Here is a 10,400-nt window from a genome sequence, read left to right as displayed (position 1 = left end):
CATATCAATGACAGTCCACCAACATTGCCACTTACCCCCTCCTATATTGACATACCAGTAGTTGTTGACATTAATCTCATGCATAATTTTCTTTAAGTTTTCCTGTTTTTGCTTAGTTTCAGAGATAAATATGAATCAGGATTTAATTTGTTAAGCATGTCATTTAGGTACTTTTTGGCATCCCTTGTGCCTAATCCTTGACAATTCCAAGTCAGTGCAGTAAATAATTTCCAAAAATATGACACATAAGGATGCTTAGATGTTGGTCTTCTAGTGATTTGATCATACAAAAAACATAAAGGAATGGTGAAAATAAAACATAAAGAGGAGTAGGATGAAATGAGAAGGAGAAGATAAGAATGTACCATATTGTCAGATGTGGGAGTTTCCAAGGTACCATTAGCCAGAGAGATGCTTCCATTGTTGTTGTTGAAATCTTCATCCAAGTCCTTGAATCTCTTTGGTTGTTCAGTGTCACTACAGTTGGAGTTCTTGTTGTTATCATTGCAATAAGGGTTCTTTCTTTTCCCTTCTAGAAGAGTGAGCATTAAAGTATTTGGACTAGGATCCTCAAAGGTATGAGCCTTTTTATTAGCTTTCCAAGCCTCTTTCTTTTTCAGGGCTATTTCAGATTCCATTCTAGCTTTGATTTGGGCCAGGGTGGGGAGGGTATTCAAAGGAAAGGCTTTTATTGAAGGGGAAGCTTGGAAGTAGTTATTGGCTGCAAAATTTTGCTGAGGATTATCAGTATTTTTGGTATTGTTGGCTCTTGCAGCATCTTTCATTTTTGGAAGCTTTTTCTTGTAGGCTCCTAAGATATTCTTTATCAAATCCGGTCTTTTGTTTCTGATTTGACAAGCAATAACATCAGGATGAGGGGAGGTAGGATCATCAGCAGAGTTGTGTTGGGCTCCAAAAATGAGAGGACTGCTAGAGGATGATGCAATATTGGCTATTGCTTTTTCTAGTTATAGATGTTTAGCCTTCTTCATTTTTGCTTCAAATTCAGCTGCAGCATCAGCATCAGAATAAGGTCTGAAGAAAACATCTTTTCCAGCTTGGACAATTTTTTGTCTTTGGGTTCTTGGTTGAGGAGCTGGTTGGGAGGGTTTGATGAAGGGGATGGTGTTGGTTTTGTGTAGTGTCACAAAGGGGGCCAGGGTGATCAAGGATTCTACGCACCTTGCAGAATTTTATGCCATTTAGAGCATAAGCACATTCAAGACAATGGGAAAGAGTAGGTGTTTAAAAGGCTTCAATTCCAAATTTGAGAGATTTGGAGACATCAATGGCGAGCTTAACTTCCAGATTTTTCTCAAATCTATCTCTTCCATAAGGTTTCGTTGCATCTCATAAGGAGATGTGAGTTATGAGAAAATTGGATACAACTATCTCATATACATCAAAAGTGAAATACCACTTGTATATGTATATATATATATATGTCAATAGTAAATACATTATAATACACCAACATTTATAATAAGAAGATAAACATAAAAGAGTAGTGACTTTTGAGAATGGCACTGAATTAAGATTCGGTCATTTGGAGGATTTGAAGAAACTGTTTTCTTCACTTTTTTCTTCATTAATATAAAAATTATCCCAAGAGGGAGTAATACGTACAAAACATCATCATGATAAGTTCCAGTAACCATTGATCTTCATAAAAATGGAGAATCGTGTTCTTCCAGGTTGAATCGCTCATATTGATATATATAAAAACGATTGCACCATAAACACCTTCAAGGCTATGATAGACTGCTTTACAATCATATAACAAGCATTTATAAGTCATTAGAAAAGAAAGCCCGCGAAAAAAGAAAATAGAAATCAGTTAATAGAATACATAAATATTAAACAACGTTTTTTAGTATTAATGTATATAAATACTGCCTACAAATCAATCTGTTAAGAAGATCTGAAAAATTTAGAGAAATTCCAACAGACTAATTTGGATCATAACGAAAATACATAAAAATAATTTGGGAGATTATCTGAAAATGGAAAAAATGGATACAAATGAAGAAGAGGAGAGGAGAGATAATTCTCATCTCACTAAACACCAAAGTTAAGAAAACGATTGTGAAAAGTTTGAAACCGTGACCAAACCATATTCGATATGGCTTGGTATAAAAAAGAACTAATTTTGGTTCAATGTAAATCCGTTGATTTTGAAAACCAACGATGAGAGGGCCAAGAAAATAAGAAGCAAAAGAAAATCATATAATATATAACAACAATTCTAGAAGAACATCAATAAAAACAAAGAAAAAAACTAATTTCAAATTTGTGATACAAATTTTGAGTGCTCCACTCCCCAACCCAACAAAGAAAAATGGGGGGGCACTTTAGGGTGATTTTTGTGTGCGTCGGGTTGTTCTTTACTTTTTTTCTATGTCCGTCAATAATTATTGATTATATAACCCTAACAAAACAATAAAAAAAAAACGATATGTATGTTATTTCATTACATAACACGAAGAAAGCGAGAAATAATAAAGGAAATCAACTTTCTTTTAAGTTCAGTTTTATGATGAGAGTTTATATTTTTAATGAGCGTTTAGGATTAAGAGTAACTAATCCGCCATTAGAGCTTAAAGCTTCTGTTGCAGAGATAAGAGTACAAGACCGAAGAATAATTGACTAACTAGATATATGGTTAGGTTCGATGGTTCATATTCATCACATCCAGGGTTGTTATTAATCGATTTAACGAATGGCTTTAGGGTTCCACCAGAACCAAACCAAGATTTAACAGTTTACGTAAGCTAAACCCATAAGAGTCGTTTGATTAATGGTTTAGTTTGGTTTTAGTTTATGTTTGGCTTCGCGGTTTTGTGTGGCCATAGTCACCTGATGGTGTACACTGGACCCTATCTTGCAATTCGGCATAGTACATAATGGAAACCGTACGAGTATTATATAGATTCGTAAAAGTATAATTTGGTCAAAAATATGGTTAATTGTTCGTGATTCGGAAGTAATACGGAATAACATACGTACGTATATAATTCGTATTATGGATATAAATCCTACGCTCAAAACTCGGCTACATTAAATTAAACTTAATAAACCATTTAAACATATAGTCATATAAAAAATATGATAAAACTATAATATAATTGTATTATGAGAATAATTGTCAATCGCTATTGTTGCAGCCCAATGGTTAACACTCTTGCTTACTAGTCGGAGGTTCAATAAACCCCACACTCATTTCTTGGATCGGTAGAAAACTGGGTCCAAATCGTCACGTTATTTAATGCAGGTCGAGTCAAATGATTGGACATGTGGCTGATTAAAGTCGTCAGATTATTCGCGTTTCCGAGTAATTCGCGCATTATTCATGAAACCCATATAATGTGCATCTCATGTTCGGAATTTGGGTTGAAATGAAGGATTATGAATCCTTCATAGCTAATTCGCGAATTTACTAGCTAGGCAGTACCGTTAGTCAGTAATGTGGGTTGGCTTGTACTCATTGGTGATAAAAGTGGGCCTATGAGTCTCAATAAATATTGGGAAGGAGAATGGTTGTAATATATATATGTTGTAATTTGAAGCTAGGTTTAGGCACTCAAGGGGCATGTTTAGTCTCAGAAGGCGATCATATCAACGAGATATTTTTTGTCATTCAATACATCTAGATTCGTCTTACCTTTAACTCTCTCATATTATTTGTGTAGCGAGGAGATTTTTAAATGGGTCATTAATCTTTATCTAAACGTACGTCTTTCTTCCTTCACCCATTTATACGTACAGTCAAGGCTATTTGGAGAGTTGATGCCTTTGAAACAAGTACGAACTTGGGATTCTTACCGTGACTATACTAAAGGCAAATAATTAACAAGTTTCATTTTTATTCGCGTCGTTGGAACAAGTGAGATGTTTGTTTTATACAAGTAACATGGATTCAAGTCATAGGAAAAAAGAATTTATCTTAACTCAAATCTAAAGTGGTGTCGTTAGTTAAGATTCTGATATTGTACCCTTGTGAAATCCTGTTGAACCCTACTTCATATGTAATATGATACTCTATCTAGTCTAATATACTTTTGAAATTATTAGAACATTGCTCGGTCGTGTTGTTATTTCAAGCTTGTTATCAAATTTAGTTGTCAAAACTATATCTTGATTTTTAGTCTACATTTGGTCAAGTCCCGGATTAGGATAGAAGAGTGTAGTTGAGTACAGGACATCATTAAATTCTACCGTTTGAAGGCGAAGATCAATCGAAGCTTTTGGAGAATTTCTTCAACAAAAGGTAATTAAAGACTGAACTACCTATTTCTCAAGTTTTTACCTTTCTATTTATGAGACATTGTCGCATTACTAAATTAGACATTACATGCATAACAGAAATTTCGAGTCAAGTTTATCTTGAACATCGTTCTCGAAATATGCTAAGCTTAACAACATTTGTTCATACTTTAAGAATTTGGTTAAGAACAATTTATTGTTTATGACCTAATCATGATTCAAGATTTAACCATTTGAAAATAGCCTGAAACAATGATATGTATCATTGATGTTATTCGGGAATGTTTCAAATCGATTATTAGATAGACATAAAACTACTATAAATCTGGATACATGACAGTATGCATACCATATCACATACTAGGTGAACTGTTATAAGTCCAGAGCCGCAGTACATGTACCCAGTACACGTACCGATGTATCTATAGTTCGGCAACGACTTTTTGGTACGCATGCCCGATATCCATACCATAAAAAGTCTGTCGACTCCTGAACTAGGAAGGTACGCATACCTAGTATGCAAACCGGAAATGAGTTGTTGGTTTCCAAACTGAAAATGTACGCATACCCAGTATGCAAACCATAAAAGTTTTGTGAGTTCCTCAACCCGTTTTTGTATTAAGGGTACACATACTCGGTACACGTAACATGACAAAAATATTCACGAACAGGTATAATACACGTACTTACTGTCGAATATTTTCATATGCATCAGAATTATTTATATGAGATAATTGGCATTTGAACAACTCTCTCAAAACACTATCTAGACATGTTTGATTACATTTGTGACTCAAGGTTAAAGTCTTAAAGTGCTATATGAAAATGATTAAGCTTATCGTTTAATTGGCTAGTTTCGGCTAATCTTCGTGAACATGTCATTGTACACGGTTCGGTTATGGTTAAGCTTAACCAGAGTGTATATTCTTCTATGTTAATCTCAAGTCAAGTTTTTCATCTAACGATGATTATTGATTTGTTTGATTCCAAAGCTACCTTAGCTTAAATCTAAAGAAACCTTGATCTTGAAAGTCTTTATAAGGAGAACCTCAAGCAACTGGGATCTTTGAGTCCTTGACAGCATTCTTGTGTGTCCTTGTTGTAAACTAGAATCGTCCTCTCCTTTAAAACTTTTTAGGTTTAGTGACTAAAAAGACTTCATATAGGGATTCGTGAAGCCACGTCCAACTATCCTTATCTTGATATTTCGTGTATTCTGATCTTGTTTTGATTGTTGAGACTTACTACAACAAACAAGATAGATAGAAATTACAAAGTTTCTTCGTCTCAAACTTTGTGATTCCACAAGTTTCTACTTGTGGGTTGAATAATAATCTAGGATGCTTTTCAGGAGTCATAAGACCGGATTTTGAGGTTTGCTAGACTTTGTCTATTGCAATTGATTTCCTACCTCACGTTGATCTTTGATTAGAAAGGAAATCACATATAGGATTATCAGTGGGAGGAAGATTGGTTTAAAATCTTCAATTGAGTTGAAGCAACTCTTAAGCTGTAAAGGACGTCAGCTAAGGAAATCAATTGCGTGGAGTCATGTTGGGATTGAAGAGGATTAATGAGCGTGACTGTAACTGAATCTCCGTGATGGTAGATTCAGTCTCAACTACATTCCAGTCCGAAGTTTTGATAGTAGGCTAGAGTCTGTAGCGACTTAATACAGTTTGGGGTTCAAATCTGGACTAGGTCCGGGGGTTTTTCTGCATTTTCGGTTTCCTCGTTAACAAAATTTCTGGTGTTTATATTATTTCTATTTCTATATTATATTGTTTATCTTTATAATTGAAATATTATAGGTTGTACGTAAATCAATCAAAGTACATACATATCCATCTTTGTTTGTTGGACATGACTTGATTAATCTTGGATATTGATCTTCGGAATCGTCCAAGTACTCTCACGGAATAATCAGGTTCACAGACTTATCTGTTTTTATAATTTTATTGTGAGACAAAAAGATATATTCTCTCCATATAATTCCTGATTGAGATTCATTAGGTTGAACTCTCAGAATTGTAGTTCAGTTTAGTCCATACAGGTTTCCTAAGAAAAAGTTGGTGGTGTATTTTGGTATCCCCACGTGTTTAGAAAATATTTTAACTGTATCAAAAGAGTGGGGTGGTGGAGGGTGGGGGGGATACCACGCTTATGCATATTGAGGTTTATGAATGGATGTTGGAAAGATTTATCACCAGATTCAGAAATTCCTTGACAGGAAGCTACTAGCTGTGACTATAGATTATCGAACTGGTGACTTCTGAGAAAGGAGATCCTGAAACTTTGACTAGCGTGTTTAGATATTAAAATTTAATTTGGTTTACTGGGTTAGTCCAACATCCCCCAGTTTATGAAACAAAAATCTACTTAAATATGAATAGCTTCTACATGAGCTTGTCCCTTCGGGGACATCCAACAAATTGGAATGACAGGGAGAAGATTTTCATTGCACAAGGATGAAACACCTAAATCTCTAAACAAAGTATTATTATTTCCTTGGTCCTCTCAGGCATCATATTTCAATATACACATGAGAAACTTGTCTTCTTAGTAATTGAATGTAGTCATTGCTTTTTTTTGTATTACCATTTACGACAACAGTCTGCAACTGTGAATTTTCAATTGTTTGTTATTATTTTATTTTAGCTCCATCAAAAGATGGCTTATATCATTTTCAAAGATATACTAAACTAGATATTCTTATTGTGACAATGGATCAAGGAACATCGATGATATTTTCATTTCCTTGATACTCCTTTAGAAATTAGATTTGTAACACCCGATTTGGCAGGTCGAGTTAGATGAATGGAATATGTGTAATGGTTTGTATGTTCCTTACACTGCGGCATTTTCAACATAATTGGTTTCAAAGTTGGCAAAAATCTTTACAATTAAGCATGCTCGGGCAGGAGTAATCTAGGAATGGGTGACCTCCCGGGAAGTTGTTGCTGGATGAGCATATATCGCATGGCCCACTAAAAATCCCACATTTCCTGATAACCGCAGTAGCTAAGTGGGGACAGTATCAGTGGAGTATCGGGTCATTACAAGGTGAGTGTTGACTGATATCAAATACACTGTGTTGCACCCATACATTCATCACTTTCACTATTTGGTACCACATTAATATAGTTCTTTAGATTTAATGGTGATAGCCACATGTATAACACCATATCTCTATGTGTTTCAATGGATTAACTTATTTTTTTCATCACATAATTTTGGTTGTTGATCGTATTGTAGAAGACTACATTGACTCATTTTAAAAAAATAATAATGATGATCATGTGAATATAATTATTTTGTAGAATTACTAATGTATCACATAATGAATCAACGATCCGTATACAATTGTACTTGTTATATATATGGAACCGTTCCCATGGTGATTTTCGTCTTCTAGTCTAATAAAAGACTTCGATGAGGCATGGACAAGGTTTTCAAGATGTAAGAATTTCATGAGAATAAGTTTAGTAGATGGTGTTCTGAATGGTACTTCATCTCCTTCTATCCATCCTACATGCCAACCTTATGGTGTTACTATCAACAAACATTTCAAGTTTCATGTAAGACAAAAGAAGTTTACATTGGAAGGAGAAAATAACGACATCTATGCTGGTATATATCACTGATGGACAGTGCAAGACGTTATCTATAGGTGGATACGCACGCTTATGCATATTGAGGTTTATGAATGGATTTTGGAAAGATTTATCATCAGTTTCAGAAATTCCTTGACAGGAAGCTACTAGCTGTGACTAAAGATTATCGAACTGGTGACTTCTGAGAAAGGAGATCCTGAAACTTTGACTAGCGTGTTTAGATATTAACATTTAATTTGGTTTGTTGGATTAGACCAGCATCCAACAACAGTTTATGAAACAAAAATCTACTTAAATATGAATAGCTTCTACATGAGAAACTTGTCTTCTTATTATTTGAATGTAGTCATTGCTTCTTTTGGTATTATCATTTACGACAACAGTCTGCAACTGTGAACTTTCAATTGTTTGTTATTATTTTATTTTAGCTCCATTAAAAGATGGCTTATATCATTTTCAAAGATATACTAAACTAGATATTCTTATTGTGACAATGGATCAAGGAACATCGATGATATTTTCATTTCCTTGATACTCTTTTAGAAATTAGATTTGTAACACCCGATTTGGCAGGTCGAGTTCGATGAATGAAATATGTGTAATGGTTTGTTTGTTCCTTACACTGCGGAATTTTCAACATAATTGGTTCCAAAGTTGGCAAAAATCTTTACAATTAAGCATGCTCGGGCAGGAGTAATCCAGGAATGAGTGACCTCCCGGGAAGCTGCTGCTGGATGAGCATATATAGCATGGCCCATTGAAAATACCACATTGCCTGATAACCGCAGTATCTAAGTGGGGACAGTATCAGTGGAGTATCGGGTCATTACAAGGTCAGTGTTGACTGATATCTAATACACTGTGTTGCACCCAGACATTCATCCATTCGACTATTTGGTACCACATTAATATAGTTCTTTAGATTTAATGGTGATAAACACATGTATAACACCCTATCTCTATGTTTTTCAGTGGATTAACTTATTTTTTTCATCACACAATTTTGGTTGTTGATCGTATTGTAGAAGACTACATTGACTCATTGTAAAAAAATAATAATGGTGATCATATGAATACAATTATTTTGTAGAATTACTAATGTGTCACATAATGAATCAACGATCCGTGTACAATTGTACTTGTTATATACATGGAACCGTTCCCATGGTGATTTTCGTCTTCTAGTCTAATAAAAGACTTCGATGAGGCATGGACAAGGTTTTCAAGATGTAAGAATTTCATGACAATAAGGTTAGTAGATGGTGTTCCAAATGGTACTTCATCTCCTTCTATCCATCCTACATGCCAACCTTATGGTGTTACTATCAACAAACATTTCAAGTTTCATGTAAGACAAAAGAAGTTTATATTGGAAGGAGAAAAGAACGACATCTATGCTGGTATGTATCACTGATGGACAGTGCAGGACGTTATCTATAGGTGGATACGCATGCTTATTCGTATTGAGGTGTATGAATGGATGTTGGAAAGATTTATCACCAGTTTCAGAAATTCCTTGACAGGAAGCTAATAGCTGTGACTAAAGATTATCGAACTGGTGACTTCTGAGAAAGGAGATCCTGAAACTTTGACTAGTGTGTTTAGATATTAACATTTAATTTGGTTTGTTCGATTAGTCCAGCATCCCCCAGTTTATGAAACAAAATCTACTTAAAAATGAATAGCTTCTACATGATCTTGTCCCTTCGGGGACATCCAACAAATTGGAATGACAGGGAGAAGATTTTCATTGCACAAGGATGACACACCTAAATCTCTAAAAAAAAATATTGTTATTTCTTTGGTCCTCTCAGGCATCATATTTCAATATACGCATGAGAAACTTGTCTTCTTAGTATTTGAATGTAGTCATTGCTTCTTTTGGTATTACCATTTACGACAACAGTCTGCAACTGTGAATTTTCAATTATTTGTTATTATTTTATTTTAGCTCCATCAAAATATGGCTTATATCATTTTCAAAAATATACTAAACTAGATATTCTTATTGTGACAATGGATCAAGGAACATCGATGATATTTTCATTTCCTTAATACTTCTTTAGAAATTAGATTTGTAACACCCGATTTGGCAGGTCGAGTTCGATGAATGGTATATGTGTAATGGTTTTTCTTTTCCTTACACTGCGGCTTTTTCAACACAATTGGTTCCAAAGTTGGCAAAAATCTTTACAATTAAGCATGCTCGGGCAGGAGTAATCCAGGGATGGGTGACCTCCCGAGAAGCTGCTGGATGAGCATATATAGCAGGGCCCATTGAAAATCCCACATTGCCAGATAACCGCAGTAGCTAAGTGGGGACAGTATCAGTGGAGTATCGGGTCATTACAAGGTTAGTGTTGACTGATATCAAATACATTGTGTTGCACCCAGACATTCATCCATTCGACTATTTGGAACCATATTAATATAGTTCTTTAGATTTAATGGTGATAGCCACATGTATAACACCCTATCTCTATGTGTTTCAATGGATTAACTTATTTTTTTCATCACATAATT

The 10,400-nt window shown here is 34.7% G+C and overlaps 2 pseudogenes; both read left to right on the top strand.

Moving 5' to 3' along the window:
* The first annotated feature begins 6,671 nt into the window (after window positions 1-6,671).
* LOC113314522 lies at window positions 6,672-6,767 on the top strand (annotated as a pseudogene).
* A 2,810-nt stretch (window positions 6,768-9,577) lies between these two features.
* Window positions 9,578-9,672, top strand: LOC113314521 (annotated as a pseudogene).
* Window positions 9,673-10,400: the final 728 nt, after the last annotated feature.

The sequence above is a fragment of the Papaver somniferum genome, chromosome 9, assembly GCF_003573695.1.
Source record: "Papaver somniferum cultivar HN1 chromosome 9, ASM357369v1, whole genome shotgun sequence".
NCBI lineage: Eukaryota > Viridiplantae > Streptophyta > Magnoliopsida > Ranunculales > Papaveraceae > Papaver > Papaver somniferum.
This window is presented reverse-complemented; position numbering and strand designations above follow the sequence as displayed.